This window comes from Apodemus sylvaticus, chromosome 4 (assembly GCF_947179515.1).
Source record: "Apodemus sylvaticus chromosome 4, mApoSyl1.1, whole genome shotgun sequence".
Taxonomy (NCBI): domain Eukaryota; kingdom Metazoa; phylum Chordata; class Mammalia; order Rodentia; family Muridae; genus Apodemus; species Apodemus sylvaticus.
Window position 1 is genome coordinate 117,085,202 of NC_067475.1, and position 21,473 is coordinate 117,106,674.

The 21,473-nt window shown below is 45.5% G+C and overlaps 1 protein-coding gene across 4 annotated transcripts in view; it reads left to right on the top strand.

Annotated features, from left to right (window-relative positions):
- The window catches only part of Elf2 (E74 like ETS transcription factor 2), an 87,976-nt gene that overhangs the window by 32,032 nt on the left and 34,471 nt on the right, over positions 1 to 21,473 (top strand). Inside the window, exon 2 of one of the 4 annotated variants that reach the window (XM_052180555.1) lies at positions 6,159 to 6,260. The exons of the other annotated variants lie outside the window; for them this stretch is intronic. The gene's annotated coding sequence lies outside the window, so the exon portion shown is untranslated. The remainder of the gene's footprint in view (positions 1 to 6,158; positions 6,261 to 21,473) is intronic. 4 annotated transcript variants of the gene reach the window in all.

The following is a 21,473-nucleotide window of genomic DNA, read 5'->3' on the forward strand; positions in this document are numbered from 1 at the left end:
ATGGTTGTGATGATGAAGAGGAGGCTTGGAGCTGGGCTGGGCCTGGTGCACATCTGTAACCTGACTACTCCACAGGCTGACATGCTAGTGGCTGTGGATTTAAAGGCCAACCTGGGTTCAGTGTGCCAGGCATGGAGAAAAACCAGTTGCTCTTGCAATTGTCTTTGACAAGTTGTGTTTTACTATTTAATGCTATCTTATTTTGAGGGTCCCCCTGGCAGCTTTGGCAGGCCTTGGACTTGGTACAGGCGTGTTGCTCCTGTCTTCTGAGAGCTGGGGCGACCCACGTGCTCTGCTGGACCCCGCATGCTCTCAATTCTGTTCCTTAGATCAGTTTTTCTTTTCTTTTTCTTTTTTTTTTTTTTTTTTGGGGGGGGGGATTTGGTATTTTGAGACAGGGTTTCTCTGTGTAGCCCTGGCTGTCCTGGAACTCACTCTGTAGACCAGGCTGGCCTCGAACTCAGAAATCCGCCTGCCTCTGCCTCCCAGAGTGCTGGGATTACAGGCGTGCGCCACCACCACCCGGCAGATCAGTTTTTCTTAAACAGTAGAAGGACATGTTAGTCAAATCACTTATACTACTCTAAAAGGTTCCTCAGAATTCCAGTTTACATGTTCATTTCCTTTTTAAGGTTTTTATGTATGTGAGTACACTGTAGCTTCAGACAGACCAGAAGAGGGCAGCGGATGCCATTACAGATGGTTGGGAGCCACCATGTGGTTGCTGGGATTTGAACTCATGACCTCTGGAAGAGCAGTCGGTTCTCTTACCCGCTGAGCCATCTCTCCAGTCCTCTTTTGCTTTCTCGATCATGAGTTTTAATGACTTTACAAGGATTATTAGTGGACATAGGTTATTTCTTGTTTTGTGCTCCCACCATGCTCCCCCAAATAGTTTTTTTTATGTATATATTAGAAAATTTGAGATTGAGTTTGTTTCTTTGTAAAAGACTCCCACACTTCAGGTGGATTATACTTCTTACAGGGCATGACAGGTGGCTATCACCATGGCTAAGCTGGGTCTGTTCCCATTTGCTGGTGGATTGGGATGCGAGGGTCATTTCTTGTAGTATTAAAAATTTGTAACTGAAATTCTAAACATGTAGATGTTTTAAAAGAAACTGACTGAGAAGAACTGGAAGGGAACACAAGGCCTCCACTTTTATCTGGTGAAGTGAGGGAATTAAGACCTGACAGCCTGCCGCTCTGTCTGAGCCCCAGGACCCATGATGAGCTGCAAGGACAGAACGGGCTCCAGATGTGCACCCTGGTACAGGAGCTGTGCACACACATCATGAGCACACACAAGGAAAACAAATGTGTAGCATAGGGTTTTCTTGGGAAAGTTCTGGAAATATTTTCTAGACTTCTTTTAAACTATAATTCTGTCTCTGTGTCTCTGTCTCTGTCTCTGTCTCTGTCGCTGTCTCTGTCTCTCTCTCTCTCTCTCTGAGTGTGTGTATGTGTGTGTGTGTTTTGAGACAGACTCTCTTAATGTAGCCCTGGCTGTCTGAGAAGACCTCCTGGCCTCCAGGTCACAGAGAGATCCTCCTGCCTCTGCCTCCCGAGTCTCGGGATTAAAGTCATGCACCTCTACACCTGGCTTATGATTCATATTTTATCAGCCTAAAATCATAGTTAATTTACCTCGTTCTTTCAGCTCTGGCGGTCCCATTGCCGTCTTTCATCTTTTACTCCCTGATGCCCTCACATGTCTGTGCCAGGAACACTCCTCACTGTTGAGCAGGTCGGAGTGTGGAGGCTCATGGTCCTTCATTACCTTGTGTGTAACAGGACTCTCCTTTTGATTGTTTGTAATTTTGGTCTACTTCGCTTATCTTTCTTTTAGAAATCTCCATTTTTCTCTCTGAGCTCAGTGAGATATTAATATCCTCTTAAATGTTGTAGGAATAAACTTAGAACTGTAAAACTTATAAAAGAGGTGTATTCATCTAATTTTATTACCAGCAGTTGTGAGGTACTAAGGATCAGTAGTGATGAAGAGTCCTTAGGGGCAGCAGTAAGCTGTGGAGGGTGTGGGCTTGTCTCTGGGGCCTTGAAATAACTCCCAGAGCCATACTTCTGCAGTATGGTCTGCTGACAGGTGGGCATGATGAGAGGGAGATGCTTATTGGATTCTCTACAGAGATTTTTAATGTTTATTTTAAAATATATAGATCTGAAGTAAGTTTTATTGAATGTCAAGAGTTAGAAATGAAGAAGACAGAGCAGCTGCAGGACTCACAGGCTCTTAGGAGGAAGCACTGCCGTGGGCCTCGCATCTCTGCATCGAGGACGGATTCTGAATATAGGCTGGGTTGGAGCCTAGTGGTAAAGTGCTCATCTACTATGCGCAAGACCTTATGTTCAATCTCAGTAGCATACAAAGATAATACCATTTGATAGAAACTGTCGTGGAAGAGGCCGGAAGGCTGGCTGTTGTGACTTGGGTGACTTGAGAAACTGAAGTAGTGGCCATAAGAATAGTCGACAATAAGAGATGGTGACATCCTGGAGAGATGAAGGAAAGATGGTTTTAAGAAGCAGATGATCTTAATCTTAGGGTTTGATTTTGAGTTGAGGTAAAGAAATATGTAGGTATTTACAGATACGTACAGGAGTAACCAGGATGTCATCACAAAGACAATGGCTAATGGGAAATAGTAAAAGAAATTACAGTGTGGGAGAGGTGAGGAGGGCAGTGCCCAACACTACACAGCAGAGCTGTTTCTATTCTTGCTCCAGGGCTCAGGGGAGGGCCCAACTATACAACTAACTCAAATGTGAAGTCACTGCCCTGGCTAAGCAATCACCTTGGCCAAAGCTGGGACCTTGGCCAAGGATGTGCCTGGTTGGATGTCAGTGCCACAATGAGGGAGCAGGTTAATCTAGTTTTACTGCCCCCTTCTCCAGTCCCCACCCGGCCTCTCCCCTGACAGGCCCAGTCTGAAGCTGTGGTAGCCCCGTTGATGCAGCTGCTCTTCTAGGTTGCAGAAGAGCTAGGGTGGAAGGAAGCTGGTGTCCTGCAGCCGACTGACCAAAGGATAGAGACAGATTTGGGAATCATCCTTGCTGAAGCTCTGGAAACAAGTTAGTTAGGCTGAGGGGAAAGGCATTGCAGAATCGCCCTGTAGGGGTAGATAAGAAAATGACATACAATTAAACCGTTACTTTTAGAAATGTTTGTAATTGGAAAGGCATGGAGAATTCTAAACACTAATGTGAGAGCACATCCTGGGTGACAGAGTTTAATTCTATTTCTTTGGCAGGCAGGAGGGAGCACTGCCTTTGCTTCCCTACTTCTGCCTTCGTTTCCCTCCATATCACTGACTTGGCAATGTTTAAACTTTGCAGAGTGTTTCACTGTTACAAAATAAGAATTTAAGACTGTAAGGACCTCACGAAAGAAATCCTTACAGGACAATTCTTGAACAAGTCTTCCTTTGACTTCATTAGCAGCTTTTTTTATGTCTCCAAGTTTGACAGGTCTGTAGCGTATTCAGTCAGAACATTTAACTTTGCTAACGTCTGTTGTATTTCCTTTCATTTCCACATTAAAAAAGAAAAGAATAGAAAAGAAGGAAAAAACCCAAAGAAACACATACTTCAGCAAGCATTTTTCCTTGTTAATCTTCCTTGGTTCACTGCACTTGTCAGTCAGCCTACAGCTCACTGCACTTGTCAGTCAGCCTACAGCCCACTGCACTTGTCAGTCAGCCTACAACTCACTGCACTTGTCAGTCAGCCTACAGCTCACTGCACTTGTCAGTCAGCCTACAGCTCATTGCACTGGACAGCCTACAGCTCACTGCACTTGTCAGTCAGCCTACAACTCACTGCACTTGTCAGTCAGCCTACAGCTCATTGCACTGGACAGCCTACAGCTCACTGCACTTGTCAGTCAGCCTACAGCTCACTGCACTTGTCAGTCAGCCTACAGCTCACTGTACTTGTCAGTCAGCCTACAACTCACTGCACTTGTCAGTCAGCCTACAGCTCATTGCACTGGACAGCCTACAGCTCACTGCACTTGTCAGTCAGCCTACAGCTCACTGCACTTGTCAGCTAGCCTACAGCTCACTGTACTTGTCAGTCAGCCTACAGCTCACTGCACTTGTCAGCTAGCCTACAGCTCACTGTACTTGTCAGTCAGCCTACAACTCACTGCACTTGTCAGCTAGCCTACAGCTCACTGCACTTGTCAGTCAGCCTACAGCTCACTGCACTTGTCAGTCAGCCTACAGCTCACTGTACTGGACAGCCTACAGCTCACTGAACTTGTCAGTCAGCCTACAGCTCACTGCACTGGACATCACTTTGCTTGTCAGCCACTGTACTGCTCTTTGCTTGCTACATTTCAAAGGCCAGTCTTCTGCCAAGCTCAGTGGCCCTCGAGTCATCCTGAAGTGTGTCCTTTGTGGAAACTCTACTCTCCCAGCTCTCTTCCTTCCTGCCTTTCACAAGGCCTTTTCAAAACATACTGAGCTTCTCTTCCGTTTCCTTACCTATAATATGCTTAGCACACTCTGTTCTAGGCCCATGTACCTGCGACTTTGTACAGTCGTTATTTTCAGCATTAATCACTCTTCTGACCTGCCATTATGCTATCCGGATTCAGTTACTTTCTTATGTGGTTCTTGTATGTGTCCTTTTCCTTCAGAGTGAGGATAAAAATAACCTTGAAATTGTGTATAGTGGGTTTTTGCGTGTGTGTGTGCGTGCGTGTGTGTGTGTGTGTGTGTGTGTGTGTGTGTGTGTGCATGCGTGTGCGTCTGTTGGTTTGTGTGTGTGTGTTGAACATGTGAAAGGTAGTCAGGAAATACAGAGTACTAGCATTTGAAATTAGTATCTTGATTCATGGCCAAGTGTGATGAAACTTGCCTGCAGACTCAGGACTTGGGAAGCTGAAGCAGGAGGATGGTAACTGAGTCCAGCCTGGACTACATGGAACCAGAAGCAGTTCCAGACAAATAAATGAAGAAAAGCAAGAAACAGGGAGAATAATTTATATTTATATAAAAATGTATATGAAATCTTCAGTATTTCATTGTTGAATGACCTAATGTTACTCAGAATTTTGAAAGTCATACAAAAATATCTTAACATAAATGGTCATATACCATTGATTTTTAATAATTATTGATCATGCCTGTTTGATTTTTTTTTTTAGTAAGAGCAATAGAAAAATTAGGAAATATTACAAAGAATAAACAAATTGAAAGTCATCACCATCTGTGAGACAGATTGCTACTTTTAAAGATCTAAATAATACAATCTTAGTACTGACATGGATTAATCTTTTAAAAATTATTATTATTATTTGCTATGGCTGATGCTGCCCGGGCCGGCTCCAAGCCCCAGGCCCGCAGTCCTTCCTTCTGCTCCAGCCTCCCAGGAGCTGGGACACTCACGTCCTGCACTGCCATGCTCAGCTGCTCAGTGGAGAGCTTCTGTGTGAAGTGGACGTGCTGTTTTCTTCTAGTTGTTCTTGGAATGCATCACGAGTAGATTTGCTGATCTTCAGTCCTTTTAATGCTCCTGCATCTCTCCTTTGTGTAGTCGTGAGACTTTGTTTTGTTTTCACCCACCAAGGCATAAAAAGTTATCCTTGTACTTAATTACCAAGAAGCTTAAAAAGAAAAAAAAATCTGTTTTGAAGTGCTGGCATGGCTCAGTGGGGAAAGGCGCTTGCCGCCACAGGCCTGGCGACCTTAGTTCGAGCCCTGGCCCCACACGGTGGAGTGAAGGAATAGACCCTTGAAGATGAACAGTCTCTGACTTCCATAACTTGTCCTGACACACGCATGCCTATGTACAGATTCACAAATGTGCAACAGACATATGTTTTAGTGGGCATCAAAAAAATCGCATTTAAAGATTAGTTGAAATTTAGGAGAATAAGATTTTTTAATGTAATTTAGTAAGAAAGCAATGGTTACTTTTAAATAAATGAAACTAAAGGTTTTTCAGCACAGTTTGAAAAAAATAAAGTCAGATTTCTTTACTGGAATATCAGAAGCCGGATTTCTGTCTTGAAGACTCTTAGGACGAGTCTGACTTTGTGATGAGCAGTGATAACTTCCATATTTGTTATACCATCAGAAACCCTCCCTGTGGCACAAAGGGACTCTTTTAATTAGAAAATATTGTTGCCACAGGGAGGTAGAAGATCGGCTTGAGAAACTGGGACCTGGGAAGGAGCCCCAGTCCTAGGATCACCTGCAGGTGAGGCAGATTGAACCAGGAGGAAGACAATGCTGGTAGGTCGGCCTTTAACTTTTTAAGATGTTTACCGTGTTATGTTTCTTTACGGTGATTTCATCTACTTTGTCATATTTGTGTTTAAAGAATGACAAAAATTCCTCCTTAAGAAGAAATAATAAAGCAGTATCTTTCACCTGAGCAGTTTTCTTCCCACGTTGTCCCCTCACTGTCCCTGGTGAGTTCCGGGGAGGTCTGAGGCCCTGAAGCTGCACTCGAAAGAGACCTCTTCTCCGCTCCCTTCTGTTGTTTCTGTATTTCCAATACAGATGTTTTCTAAGTCCTTTAAAATGTTTTATTTCAATTGACTGTTTTGTTGGGGTTGGTAAAACATAAATCTCAAAGTTAATTGAGGTTTCTTTCTGGAATTATAATTTTACTGTGACTAAAGATATCTAGAAAGCATTGTTGGAGAAAAGCTTTAATATTTTAGTATCTGTCTCATTTAATCTGAGAGGCCATCAATAGTTAAAAAACATTACTTTTATACCAGTAGAGGTAGAAGATGCTTCCAATTTACATTCAGTGAGAGACCATCAATTTTAAGGCACATCCCAATTCAGAGATGTCAAAGTGTAAGAAAACTTCATCATAGAATTAGTGGAAAAGGATATTTTATAATTATGAATCTTCTTCAAATATCCAATTTCCATTTTATTTGGTAGACAATAAAAATGTTCAGTCTGTGATAAATGGGGGTCAGCTGCAGTGCAGGGGGGCTGCAGTGGGGGAGGGCTGCCATGGAGAGGGCTGCAGTGGGGAGGGCAGCAGTGTGGGGGTCTGCTGCAATGGGGAGGGCAGCAGTGGGGAGGGCTGCAGTGTGGGGGCTGCAGTGGGGAGGGCTGCAGTGTGGGGGGCTGCCGTGGAGAGGGCTGCAGTGGGGGGGGGCTGCAGTGTGGAGGGCTGCAGTGGGCGGGGGGCTGCAGTGTGGAGGGCAGCAGTGTGGGGGGCTGCCGTGGAGAGGGCAGCAGTGGGGGGAGCTGCTGTGGAGAGGGCTGCAGTGGGGGGGCTGCAGTGTGGAGGGCAGCAGTGTGGAGGGCTGCCGTGGAGAGGGCTGCAGTGGGGGGGCTGCAGTGTGGAGGGCTGCAGTGTGGGGGGCTGCAGTGTGGAGGGCTGCAGTGTGGAGGGCAGCAGTGTGGAGGGCTGCAGTGTGGAGGGCAGCAGTGTGGAGGGCTGCAGTGGGGAGGGCAGCAGTGTGGAGGGCTGCAGTGTGGAGGGCTGCAGTGTGGAGGGCTGCAGTGGGGAGGGCTGCAGTGTGGAAGGCTGCAGTGTGGAAGGCAGCAGTGGGGAGGGCTGCAGTGTGGAAGGCTGCAGTGGAGGGCTCTTTCGTGTGCTTTCTTAGCTTTCAGACTTCTTCGCTGCCTCTCAAGACAAGATTCTAAAACGCTCAGCATTTGCTGAGCGTGATGGCTCAGACTTGCAGTCCCAGCACTTGTGAGGTTGAGGCAGGAAGACCCTTAGTTAAAGGCTACCATAAACTGTGTAGGTAGAGCCTGCCTTAAAAACAAGACAGATGGGCTGGAGATGCTCTGTGTTAAGAGGGCTGCTGACCTTGCAAAGACCTGAATTTGGTACCCAGCTCCCACATCCAGATGTTTACAGCTTCCTGTAACTCTAGCTCCAGATAACCCAAAGCCTTGTCTAGGCTTGGGTACCCAAGTACACATGTATGTACACAAGTACAAATGTGTGCACACATATAGACACACACAAAGTGAAAACTGGCCCAAAGCAAGTAGTTGTTCTGCCAGTTGGTAAGCAGAAATAAAAATGAACCATTTAAAGTACTATTTATATAGACATCAGTGTTTTAGTTGTTGTAGGCTTGTTTGTATATTTTGTTTTCTTTTGTTGTTGTTTGTTTCTTGAGTCAGGGTTTTCCTGTGTAGCCTTGACTATCCTGGAGTTCAGAGCAGGTTGGCCTCAAACTCAGAAATCCATCTGTCTCTGGGAGCAAAGTTATACACCATCACTGCCCCTCAAATGTGTTTTATATAGAGAAAGTGAAAAATAAGTTAAAAAGGGGTCACTAGCAAGGATTTTTGTTTGTTTTAGAAACTGTAATATTATTTCTTTGTACTGAAAATTTTCTTTTCTTTCCTTTTTTTTCTTCCTTCAGTGTTTTAAAAATGTAATACTTATACTGGATGGTGGAGGCACACACCTTTTATCTCAGCACTTGTGAGGCAGAGGCAGGCAGATCTCTGTGAGTTTGAGACCAACCTGGTCTACAGAGCAAGTTCTAGGACAACCAAGGCTACATAGAGAAACCTTGTCTTGAAACCAAAAGAAGAAAGTAAAAAGAAGAAAAGACAGACAGACAGACAGACTAGTTTAAGGAGGGGCTGGAGAAATGGCTCATGAAACAGAAAAACTACAGTAGAGAATCTGTCTCAGAAACAACATGGAAGATGAGGACTAACACCCGAAGTTGTCTTCTGACTCCATACACACTGTGTGGTACACATGCGCACGCATGAATGTGCACACATGCATATATACATACATCATACACATATAGATACCCATACCTCATACACAAACACAAAATAAAGTGTTCATGAAGATGAAACTATTAGAAATACTTAAAGTTTTGCTAGATAACAGTGTATCTGTTGCAAATGTTACTCACTTGGTTGAGGAGCGGCTTTAATATAATGAGCTATACTCTAAAATGTATTTCCTAATTTTTGGAGTTCACAACACGATGCTGTGTGACACATGCACTGTGGGCAGGAAAATAGTTACTATATTGAAGCGGAATAATAATATCAAATATGTTCTGTGACAAGAAGATAAAATCTGCTTTTTTCATGAACATCCCTAATACAAACCAGTTTTATTAACTGTAGTCCCTAACATTCAGACTCTGGCCCCGACGCTTTTCTTTCATCTTCTGTCTGACCAACTCACAGAGGAAGGAAGGTTGCAGTGTCCTAGGTGACGACAGCTAAGAGTGTTTTACCAACATACTTGTGGGCAGGGCCAGGCATCTGTGTAGCCATCTGCCTGCACTCTCTGAGGGCCTGCTGTGTGCCGGGTCAGAGCTGACCTTTCATGTGCCCCACAAGAGCCTTTGCTCTCAGTAGGCCTTCAGCTTTGTAGAAAAGATTAAACACGTTTAGTACCACATATGGCGATAGAGACCGTGGGGATCCCACGGAGGTCAGAGAATGCCTCTCCGAGAAAGTTGTTATTTGTGAAGGGTTTGGAGCAACCATCCAGGTAGAAATGGAGAGGTCTGGAGGAACGAGGCTTCTCTGGGATGCCAAAGGAGATTCGGTGTGGGGAGAAAGGGGAATAAAAGGTTTTTGAAGCTTTGTGTCCAAGTCCTTAGCTTTATTAAAGAGAAGTCAAGAACTGTCTGTTTTTTGTTTTGTTTTGTTTTTTGATTTTTTTGGGGTTTTGTTTTTTTTGTTTTTTTTTTGGATTTGGTTTTTTCGAGACAGGGTTTCTCTGTGTAGCCCTGGCTGTCCTGGAACTCACTCTGTAGACCAGGCTGGCCTCGAACTCAGAAATCCACCTGCCTCTGCCTCCCAGAATGCTGGGATTACAGGCGTGCACCACCACCGCCCGGCTGAACTGTCTGTTTTAAGCCAATTAAAATAATACAGATTTAGCTGTTTCCAAAATGTTGAGTATTATAAATGAAAAGAGAGTCAAAGAAACCCTGCCCACCTTCTACCCTGGGCTGAGGTAAAAGTTACATAGTAAGATGCATAGTTGGACTGGTATCCTTCCTAGCGTGCAGAAGCTGGCATCTTGTACAGTGCCCATGCAGAGGAGGAGTCGCTGGCCCTCGCTGTCCTCCATGTGCACTGTTGACTGTGGGTCTAACTGTGACCCGGGTGCGGCACAGCATCTGGCCTGATCGAGTGCCATTTTGTTTGTTGAATTGGAGGGATTATGTAGAAACATTATTCTAATCCTTTGGACTAGGAAGCCCAAGTTAATGTTTTTCTTTTGGTTCTGATATCTATAAATAAAAGTTGTCTTGAGACGCTTTTCCTACTTTTCAACACTATACGATACAAATAGTTGTTTACATTATCACTGGCGTGGAGAGTCAGTCTTTGGGGCCTCATGCCATACTACATGCTATATAAGCATGGTTATATTTGGAAAGGTTATGCTTAAGGAAGGACCTGTAAAATGTGTAAAAATGTTTATGATGGATTTTTTTTTTTGAGAGACAGGGTTTCTCTGTGTAATCTTGGCTGTTTTAGACCAGGCTGGCCTCAATCTCACAGAGATTAGCCTACCTCTGCTTCCTGAGTGCTGGGATTAAAGGTGTGTGCCACTATTGCCTGGCATATGATGGAATTAAAAAAAAAAGCAACATGCAAAATTTAAAACATAGACAAAAATAGCAACAAGTGCCCCACTGAGTAGTTGTGGGTATTGTAAAAACCTTGGCAGGATTGTAAGCTAACCATCCAGTCGCGTGTACTCTCCCAATTACTCTTGCATGGTGGTTCTCATAGTAACCGTGGGGTGGGGCTGCACTAGTGTGAGATCCTACGTGGTCATTTTAGTTACCAGAAAGAAGTGAGCTCTTAGTTCTTACTAGATTACTTGTAATTCCTTACCGCTTCTCAGCCTTTTGGCTACGACCAAGTGTACTTGTAATTCTTTACAAGGATGGGGAATTAAAAATGTGATTTAGTACAATAACTGTGTTTGCATCAGCCTGAGGTAACTGCTAAGATGTGTGCTAATGTGCGTGCATATTGAGAACAGTGCTTGCTAAGAAATACAGGAAACTAGATGACAGCCTAATATCGTTCCTGTCCCACTTGTCATTTTTATAGGGATATGTGTGTGTATATATATTTTTAATCATATATATGATAAAAATGATACATTTGAAGCAGGGCAGTACCAAAATGAACAGGGATTTGTGACATCCTGTTTAAAATGACAATTTCATACTATAGACATGTGATCTAGCAAGCCTGCATGTGTATTTGTTCTTTCTCCCGAGTAGGATGCTATTCTATGGAAATGAAGGGCCAGTTATCCTAGTATTTACACTTAGCTGCATGCTAGCTAGCCTCCTTTCCTGGCATATGCAGATGGTCTTGGCATCTGCCTTACATATGTCTGTCTTTGCTCATAACAGATGCTGGGCTGCACACTGCCGTGTGAGACCCTATTTGGGGCTAAGATCAGGGCTTAAGTATACTCTCATGGATGGTTCAAAAGTTCCTTTTATTTTGGCACCTGAAGAATTAGTTTTATTACTGATTTGGGTAGCTTTTTATTCCATTATTAAAGTGGCATTTCTCTGACTATAAATGTTTTGAACTTACGGATTTGTTCTGTGGTTGAAATGGCTGGTGTGTACAGTGCCCACTAGAAAGAATGACAGTGCTGGCAGCAGAGGTAGGGCAGTAGTGTGCTTGCCGCACGTGCAGGGCTTGTCTGGGGTGCTCGCTGTGGTGCTGGGAACCAGAACGACACGCGTGGATATTCAGATACTTGGTCCCCAGGAGCTGGAACTGCTGGGAAGGGCTAGAAGGTGTGGCTTTGTTAAGGAAGATGTGTCACTGGGGGTGCTTTGAGCTTTCAGACGACTCCTGCCATTTTGAGTCTCTCTCTGCCTGTGATTCTGTCTCAAGATGTGAGTGCTCAGCTGTTCTAGGGCCATGCCTGCCACCATGTCACCATGCTCCCCACTGTGATGGTCGTGGACTCTAACCCTCTGAAGCTATACAAAGTTGTCTTGGTCACAGTGTCTCATCACGCCAATAGGCAATAACTAAGACACTTCCCTTAAGTGCTGTTTGCCTTTGCAGGCAAGTCCAGCAGCCACATAAGATGATGTTTTCCGTTTAGCTTTTCTTTGGGTAAAGACGATGCGTCTGTTTTCAGTCATCGCGTCTGTGTTTCTGAAGCAACCGTGGGAACTGGGCGTGAAGCAAGCCTGTGCGCTTGGCCCTCCTGTGTCTGTTAAAATGCTCGGGATAATGAGTGTGAGTATTCCATCGTGCTCACTCGTGTGAGTGTTCCATCGTGCTCGCCCGTGTGAGTGTTCCATCGTGCTTGCCCGTGTGAGTGTTCCATCGTGCTCGCCCGTGTGAGTGTTCCATCGTGCTCGCTCGTGTGAGTGTTCTATCGTGCTCGCCCGTGTGAGTGTTCCTTCGTGCTCGCCCGTGTGAGTGTTCCATCGTGCTCGCCCGTGTGAGTGTTCCTTCGTGCTCGCCCGTGTGAGTGTTCCTTCGTGCTCGCCCGTGTGAGTGTTCCTTCGTGCTCGCCCGTGTGAGTGTTCCATCGTGCTCGCTCGTGTGAGTGTTCCATCGTGCTCACTCGTGAGCCTTTTGGGACCTTCCTTAGCAAGCAGTTGTCAGTTCTGAGGGCTCTCACTGCGTGCAGTCTACTGTTTAAGAAAGCCAAGCTTGTTTTCAGAGCAGCGTCCATGTTGTCCTCTCTTTTGCTGCACCTCCTCTCTCTCTGTCTCTCTCTCTCTGTCTCTCTCACTGTGTCTCTCTCTGTCTCTCTGTCTCTGTCTCTCTCTCTCTCCCTGTCCTGGTGTTTTAGGGCATGCTTATTAGTTAGTCTTTTAGAATTGTGTGACTTGTGTGTGTGTGTGTGTGTACACGCGCGCATGTATGTGATTTTGAGTCTTTTGAGTCAGGACCCTGGCTACCTATCTCAGGCTGGCCTGGAACTCACTGTGTAGTTCATGGGCCTCAAACTCCTGCGTAGGTTCTGTTTCACTGCTGTCATTACAAAGTGGCGCTCGCTGTAACTTCTCCATTGGGACCTCTATAACAAATGCAGTATGGTATGAAAATACGCTTTCAATGTTGCTTAGAGAGTCACGGTATAAGCTGGATGTGGTGGGACACACCTTTAGCCCCAGCACTTGGGAGGCAGAGGCAGGTGGATTGCTGACTTCCAGGTCATCCTGGTCTACAGAGTGAGTTCCAGGACAGCCAGGGCTACACGGAGAGACCTTGTTTTGAAAAACAAAAACTACAACAATAAAAGACATGTTGGACTTCATTTAAAAACCAGTGAAGTGTTGTTTGTTCTCATGTATGTATTTGTTTGTTTGTTTGTTTATTTTTACAGTTACTTGGGTGTTCTCGTGTCCCCGCTGTGGTGTGCGTGTGGAGGGTAGAAGACTCTCTTCCCACTGTGTAAATCTGGAGATGGGACTCCAGTCCTCAGGCTTTGTCTTCAGTGCCTCTGTCTGCCAAGCAGGCTTGCCGGCTGGCTTTGTTATTTTAAGTGCCCCTAAACATTTCAGCAGGCTGTCTTCCTCAGGCTCTCTGTCTTCCTCAGGCTCTCTGTCTTCCTCAGGCTCTCTCTCCTCCTCAGGCTCTCTCTCCTCCTCAGGCTCTCTCTCTTCCTCAAGCCCACTCTCCTCCTCAGTCTCTCTCTCTTCCTCAGTCTCTCTCTCTTCCTCAGGCTCTCTCTCCTCCTCAGGCTCTCTCTCCTCCTCAGGCTCTCTCTCTTCCTCAAGCCCACTCTCCTCCTCAGTCTCTCTCTCTTCCTCAGGCTCTCTCTCCTCCTCAGGCTCTCTCTCCTCCTCAGGCTCTCTCTCTTCCTCAGGCTCTCTCTCTTCCTCAGGCTCTCTCTCCTCCTCAGGCTCTCTCTCTTCTTCAGTCTCTCTCTCTTCCTCAGGCTCTCCTCCTCAGGCTCTCTCTCCTCCTCAGGCTCTCTCTCTTCTTCAGGCTCTCTCTCCTCAGGCTCTCCTCCTCAGGCTCTCTCTCCTCCTCAGGCTCTCTCTCTTCCTCAGGCTCTCTCTCCTCAGGCTCTCTCTCCTCAGTCTCTCTCTCTTCCTCAGGCTCTCCTCCTCAGGCTCTCTCTCCTTCTTAGGCTCTCTCTTCCTCAGGCTCTCTCTCCTCAGGCTCTCTCTCTTCCTCAAGCTCTCTCTCCTCCTCAGGCTCTCTCTCCTCCTCAGGCTCTCTCTCTTCCTCAGGCCCTCTCTCCTCCTCAGGCTCTCTCTCTCCTCCTCAGGCTCTCTCTCCTCCTCAGGCTCTCTCTCTTCCTGAGGCTCTCTCTCCTCCTCAGGCTCTCTCTTCCTGAGGCTCTCTTTCTCCTCCTCAGGCTCTCTCTCTTCCTCAGGCTCTCCTCCTCAGGCTCTCTCTCTTCCTCAGGCTCTCTCTCTTCCTCAGGTTCTCTCTCCTCCTCAGGCTCTTTCTCCTCCTCAGGCTCTCTCTCCTCCTCAGGCTCTCTCTCCTCCTCAGGCTCTCTCTCCTCCTCAGGCTCTCTCTCCTCCTCAGGCTCTCTCTCCTCCTCAGGCTCTCTCTCTCCTCCTCAGGCTCTCTCTCCTCCTCAGGCTCTCTCTCTCCTCCTCAGGCTCTCTCTCTCCTCCTCAGGCTCTCTCTCTCCTCCTCAGGCTCTCTCTCTCCTCCTCAGGCTCTCTCTCTCCTCCTCAGGCTCTCTCTCCTCCTCAGGCTCTCTCTCCTCCTCAGGCTCTCTCTCCTCCTCAGGCTCTCTCTCCTCCTCAGGCTCTCTCTCCTCCTCAGGCTCTCTTCCTCTATATCAGCCTCTCAGCCTGTGGATGTCAACCCTTTCACTGAGGTCGCCTAAGATCATAGCAAAACAGATATTTACATTAGGATTCATAACAGTAGCAAAATTACAGTTACGAGGTAGCAACAAATATAACTTTATGGCTAGGGCTCACCCCAGCGTGAGGAGCTGTATTAAAGGGCTGACACGTTAGGAAGATGCTATGCATTCTACTGATCTCTAGTCTTTTCCGTCCCTCTAATAACTGTAGAGGTCTGACAGTCATTTAAAATATGTCCCGTAGGTGCTGGAGCGGTGGTTCAGCAGCCTTGGCTCTACCCTTCCAAAGAATCAGTGCTGGATTTCCAACACCCACGTGGGGCTCACAACCATCTGTAACTTCAGCTTCAGGAGATCCAGTGTGGTCTTCTGGCCCCCCGTGGGCACTGCACACATTGAATGCGGAGCGCAGACATACATGCAGGCAGAATACCCATACACAGAAAATAATCATTAAAAATGTCATAGGCATAAAATAAAAGTAACCATTGACATTAAAGCATGACATGTACTAAGTTTAATTGTGCCATATTAATTTTACATTAAATGCAACTGTTCTCTCTCCTCTCTCTCTCTCTCCCTCCCTCCTTCCCTCCCTTTTTCTCCCCCTCCCCCTGCCCTTCCCCCTCCCTCTCTCCACCCCCCCCCCCCACACACACACACACTCAGTGTGGTTTGTCAGAGGACGACTTGTAGGTGTCAGTTCTTTTCTTCCACCTCGAGGGCTCCGGGCTTGGTGGGCCGCACCTCTACCCCTGCCTAAACCACCCTTCTGCCCTCTTCTTTCATTTAAAAACCCTTTATTCCTGTTGTGTGTCTGTGGTGTGTATGTGAGCACACCTGTGCCGTGAAGCAAGTGTGGGGGTCAGAGGGCAACTTTCAAGAGTCAGTTCTCTCCTGCTGTGGGTTCTGGGAGTCAGACTCTGAGAGTCACACTTGTATGGCAAGTCCTGTATCCCTTCAGCCGTCTTTCCCTCCCTCCCTCCCTCCCTCTGTAGCACTTGGTATTGCACTGAGGGTCTCACATATCTAAGCAAGTGTTCTACACTATAGCTACAACACTAAAGCTCCCAGCTCTGCTTTAAGTAGTGGGAAAAAAATCCAAAAAACCCAACTTCTCATATATATTGTGCTGGTTTTTCATGCCATTTAGTTTTATTGAATCTTATATTGGTTCAGTTTTTTTTTCCTATCTGTATGACAGAACATGTCTTTTGAAAAACATTGCTTTTGAAATCTGAGCACACATTAGAATTATTTGAAGGGCTTGTGAAAATACAGACTGCTGGGATAGATTTTTTTTTTTTTTTTTTTTTTGCTGTTCAAGATGAGATCTTGTTATGTTTGTTACTTAGGCTGGCTACTAACTTGTGAGGTCAAATGATCCTCCTGCCTCAGCCTCCCTAGTACATTGGGCCACAGCTGGTTACCATCATACCTGGCGCACATGTTTCTGGTTTAGTGGGTCTGTAGCTTGGCTTGATAGTTTCTCTCTCTCTCTCTCTCTCTCTCTCTCTCTCTCTCTCTCTCTCTCTCTCTCTCCCCCTCTCCCTTCTCCCTCTCTTCCCCTCCCCTCCCTCCCTTCCTCCCTCCCATCCCCGTTCCCTTCCCCTTCCCTCTCCCTCTCCCTCTCTTTCTTTCTGTAGACCAGGCTGGCCTTGGACTCAGAAATCCACCTGCCTCTGCCTCCCCAGCTCTGGAATTAAAGGCGTGCTCCACCACTGCCCAGCAGCTTGACAGTTTTCAGTCTGATAGGTCTAAGTGATATGAATGTTGTTGGTCACTGGACGTGTTTTCATAATCTCCCTTGACTGCCGGGAACGGTTATAGACGGGAGATGCTCTTGCTCTGAAAATCCAGTGATCACTGGAGGTTTTTATTGCAATACAGTTACGATAGTAATGGGGTGTATGTAAATGATTTTACAATTCTTTCATCTCCTGGCAAGAATTCAATACATTATTAACCTTAATTCTTGAGTAAGGGCTGTCGCGATGGCTCGGGGACTAAAGGTGCTTGACCTCACACTTGGAGAAGTGAAGTTGGTCCCTAGAACTCACATGGTAGAAGGACAGAACTGTGCCTGAACATTGTCTTCTGACCCCCCCCCCCCACACACACACCCCACACTTGGACTGTGGCATGGGCACCTTTCCAAATATGCAATAAACACATGCAAAGTAAGTAATAAAGTTGATTGATTGATTTACTATATGTTGGGTACTGCTTAACGCGTGGGCTACAGTGACAGGATAAGCAGTTTCTGCATTTGGGGACTTAATGTAGAGAACATGTAAGTTCTTTATACTTTGAAGGTTTGTGTCATAAATCAGATTATGTAACAACTGACAGTCTTCTTTAGATAACATTCAGAAACAGACTGAAGTTTCTAAAGCTGGTAGGTCATTGTTCTCAAGCAGTGGAGGCCAGATGCCTTGTCCTTACAGGTGAGATACTGTATCTTAGTGTAGGCCACATTAAATTTGTCATCAAAATCACCAGGCATAGTGGTGCATGCCTTTAATCGCAGCATTTGAGAGACAGAGGCAGGTGAATCTCTATGAGTTTGAGGCCAGCCTGGTCTATAGATTGAGTTCCAGGACAGCCAGGGCTATATAAAGAGATGGGAACAAAGGTCTTTTAAAAAGAAAAAAGAAAAAGAAAAAAATGAATCAATTTCTCTGTTGAAGACATGGTTGACAGATAATTGCTTTAGGGGCAGGGAAGCTAGTAAGTCAAATCAGATAAGCTAAATGTCCTAACTGCCATCAGCGTGTGTGTATGTGTGTGTGTGTGTGTGTGTGTGTAAAGGTGTCCCTACTTTTTTCTTACCTTTCTCCCTCCTTTTTCTCTTTCCCTTTTCTCCCTTTAAAATCATTCAGGTGAGTTCTAATGCACATAGGATGAACTTCAGTAGATTATTATTTTTTTTTCTTTGCAGTCTGGCTGGGAGTTTAACTCAGGCCCCATCCAATGCTATGCCAGCATTCTATAGCTAAGTCTTGTTGTTTCGTCAGGTTCCTTCCTGCCTTGACTTTTGCCTTCCAAGGGCTGGGATTATCTGTCACTATTGCCTGGAATTACTTTGGGGATTGAAGACACTGACATTTGCCTCCTTTCATAGATTTAGAAGTAATAAGGGCAAACAAAGCCAAAAAACTACAACAACTGTAACAAAAACCCCAACAAAATACATGCAAAGTTTCATTATTATATTGCTAGGAATATGAGGATTTTACATATTAACCTAATTTACTCTCAACAACACCATGCTCAGTAACTTGGAGTTTAGTGCAGGCATCTAAACTGCGTTAGCAGCCTCAAGAGCCCCCCTTCAAGCATCGTATGTGACGAGCTGTAGCATCAGATGCCCTCTCCACACACAGACACACACACAGACTTTTAACTGCTTCTGTTCATCTAACTTCTGTTGGGCGTTGGGCTGCAGAGATGGCCGGTGGTTAAGATCCTTGGCTGTTCTTCCAGCAGACCCAGGTTGGATGCAGCACTTGTGTGGCGGCTCAGACATCGTAACTCCAGTTCCAGGGCATCCAGTGCCGCCTTTGACCTCCACACGCACTGCTTGAAGGGTGGTGCTCAGACACATGCAGACAAAGCACATCTCACACACATGAAAATATTAATGTGCACACACACACACATTAAAAGAGCAAGCTTTTAAAAAATTCTATTATGTCTATATATGCTAGTTTTTTATTTTCTAAGTATTTATGTGTTTGAGTGTAAGTCACATGTGTGAAGGTTACTTTGGAGGCCAGAAAAAGGCGTTGGATCTCCTGGATCTGGAGGTGGTTATGAGCCACCTGTGTGTTTGCTGGGAACCAAAGTTGGGTCTTTGGAAGAGCAGGAATTGCCCTTAGTGGCTGAGCCATTTCCCAGCCCCAGCATAATCTGCTCCTGGAACAGACTGCTTTCCATTTCTCAGTTTCCCTTTTGACATTTTTCTCATAAGCTAGTATCTATAGCTTTGAGATAAACTAGGTAGTAAATACTTTCCAAAAATTCAAACCACAAGAAATGGTTTGGATTTTTGGAAATGTGAAGTTAGTGTAAATTTGGTGGTTTTGTATGCAGAGGAGAAAGAAAAATACGGAGACCGTGAATGAGATTTGGGATGGAGAAAGGTTGCCTGCAGTTGGCTCTACAAGTCTCTGTAAATTAGCCAAATTGGTTCAGTCTGGCTGTGGTTTGGCGCCATCTGGTGGCGCTTATGTGCTTTTATAGGTCTTTGTTATCTGGAGTTGCAGATGGGAAACAATTACAGCCTTTTGTTTTCCTTTTTGTTCTTTTTGAGCTAGGGTCTCTGTAGCTCAGCCTAGCCTCAGACTCTCAGTGTAGCAGAGGATTATTTAAACTTCTCGCCCTGCCTCCCTTTCACTTCTCAAGGGTGGATTCCAGGCACGAACCACTCTGCTTGGCCCTTAGATGTATTGGCTCTAAGACTCTCTCCCTCAGTAACAGCACCTATGGGGGAACCTGGAATCCCAGGGCTTGGGAGGCTGAGGCAGAACGATTGTGAGTTCAAGACCAGCCCATGCTACACAGCGAGATCTTGTGTTAACCAAGAAACCTCACTGCCACTCAGGTCCTTGTGAGACAGCAGTGTTTTCTGAATAGCTTTCGCCATTCTGTGTGCTTGTGTCTGTCATCCCAACGGCCAGTGACCGTTGCTATGGAGAAGAGGGCTGTCATGGGCAGTACCAGTGGTACCGTCAAGTAGTTTCAGTTCGTAGATGGTGAGCTCAAGAATGTGGAGCTCACTGGATCCAGAGAGAACAGTTGACTCAGTGAAGTCATGGATTTGTGAACTTTGACGCGGCTGTATTATGTTTGCGTATATTTGATTGAATTTTCATGATGCACTCCATAAAGTTATAATAGGCTTTTTAAAAAAAATTTATTGAGAAGACATTATGAACCAGGACAGAGCACTGAGAAATTTTGTGGTTTATTTAGAGACTGATAAGCTGTGCAGTTGAAGTTTGCGTTCTTTAGCCACTGCAATAGGTATGGTTAGAGGGAAGGCTGGGCGGGATTAAGTCAAACAGTGCGAGTAAGACAAGTTGTGGCTTCGACAGCAGGCGAGGTCGCACATGTCTGTGGTCCTCACCCCGGAGGCCGAGGCAAGATGATCATGAGCTTGAGCCAGTGTGGGCTGTGGTACAAGAGCAAATCAAGACCAAGCCAGACCCAAGAACTAGAACTTGAAAAATACTAAACTGGGGGTTAAATTAGGGAGTAAATTCATTTTTATCCAACAAATGGGGGAAATGATAGGTGTCAAAATCATAAGCCAGGATAATAGATGTCCAAAACTATCAGATTTTCATTAGTCATTAACTGTGATCTTAAACACATCTATTCTTTTTTTTTAAAACAAGATTTATTTATTTATTTATTTATTTATTTATTTATTATATGTACACTGTAGCTGTCTTCGACACCCCAGAAGAGGGCATCAGATCTCATGATCACAATAATGGTTGTGAGCCACCATGTGGTTGCTGGGATTTGAACTTAGGACCTTTGGAAGAGCAGTCAGTGCTCTTAACCACTGAGCCATCTCTCCAGCTCATATCTGTTCTTTATAGTAGACTTAGCAAAGTAGACCAAAAAGTAGAAACAGGTAACACATAAAGGATTTTAAAAAACAAAATGAAATGGATAAACATATCAAAAAATAATAACTAAGGGAAATGACAGTAATAATAAGAGTTTAGGGTGAATGAATATTCACCCTATTGAGGCAAAGGGGCTCTTAACACATGGGGGAGGAGTTCTGAAATATAACAGTTAATTATGTGCATTTAACAACATAGCCGTGAGGCAGAAACGAAAGGCCAAGGTGTAACAGTGGCCAAGGCTAAATAATCGTATTGGGGGCGGGAGGCTGCAGAGACGGGCGAATGGTTAGGAGCACTTACCGCTCCCCAGAGAACCTGAGTTCAGGTTCCAGCTGGTTCCACCTCAGGCGGCTGCAGTTGCCTGTAGCCCCTGGTCTAGGGCTTCTCACACCTTTAGCCTTGACAGAAATCCACATGCATACGGTACTCACACAGACAGGTGAATTTAAAAAGGAATCTGGCCGGGTGGTGGCAGCACATGCTTTTATCCCAGCACCTGGGAGGCAGGGGCAGGTGGCTCTCTGAGTTCACCTACAATGGAATGGCAAGTTCCAGGTCAGCCATTCCTACACAGAGAAACCCTTTCTTGAAAAACAAACAGACAGACAGACGACAAACTAACAAAAAACCAAAACATCAACAATACGAGAGAGAGAGAGAGAGAGAGAGAGAGAGAGAGAGAGAGAGAGAGAGAGAGAGAGGAGGGAGAAGTCTTTAAATCTTTTATTTATTTATTTATTTATTTATTAATTATATGTAGGTACACCTGTAGCTGTCTTCAGACACTCCAGAAGAGGAGGTCAGATCTTGTTACAGATGGTTGTGAGGCACCATGTGGTTGCTGGTATTTGAACTCAGGACCTTCGGAAGAGTAGTCGGTGCTCTTAACCTCTGAGCCATGCCTCCAGCCTTCTTTAAATCTTTATAAATATTGACCATGGGGGGAAGGTACCTGTGCGGCGCCTGGCAGCCTGGGTCAATGCCCAGGGCCCACGTGGTAGGCGGGAACCCCTGCAAACTGACCCCCTTAAGTTGACTTCT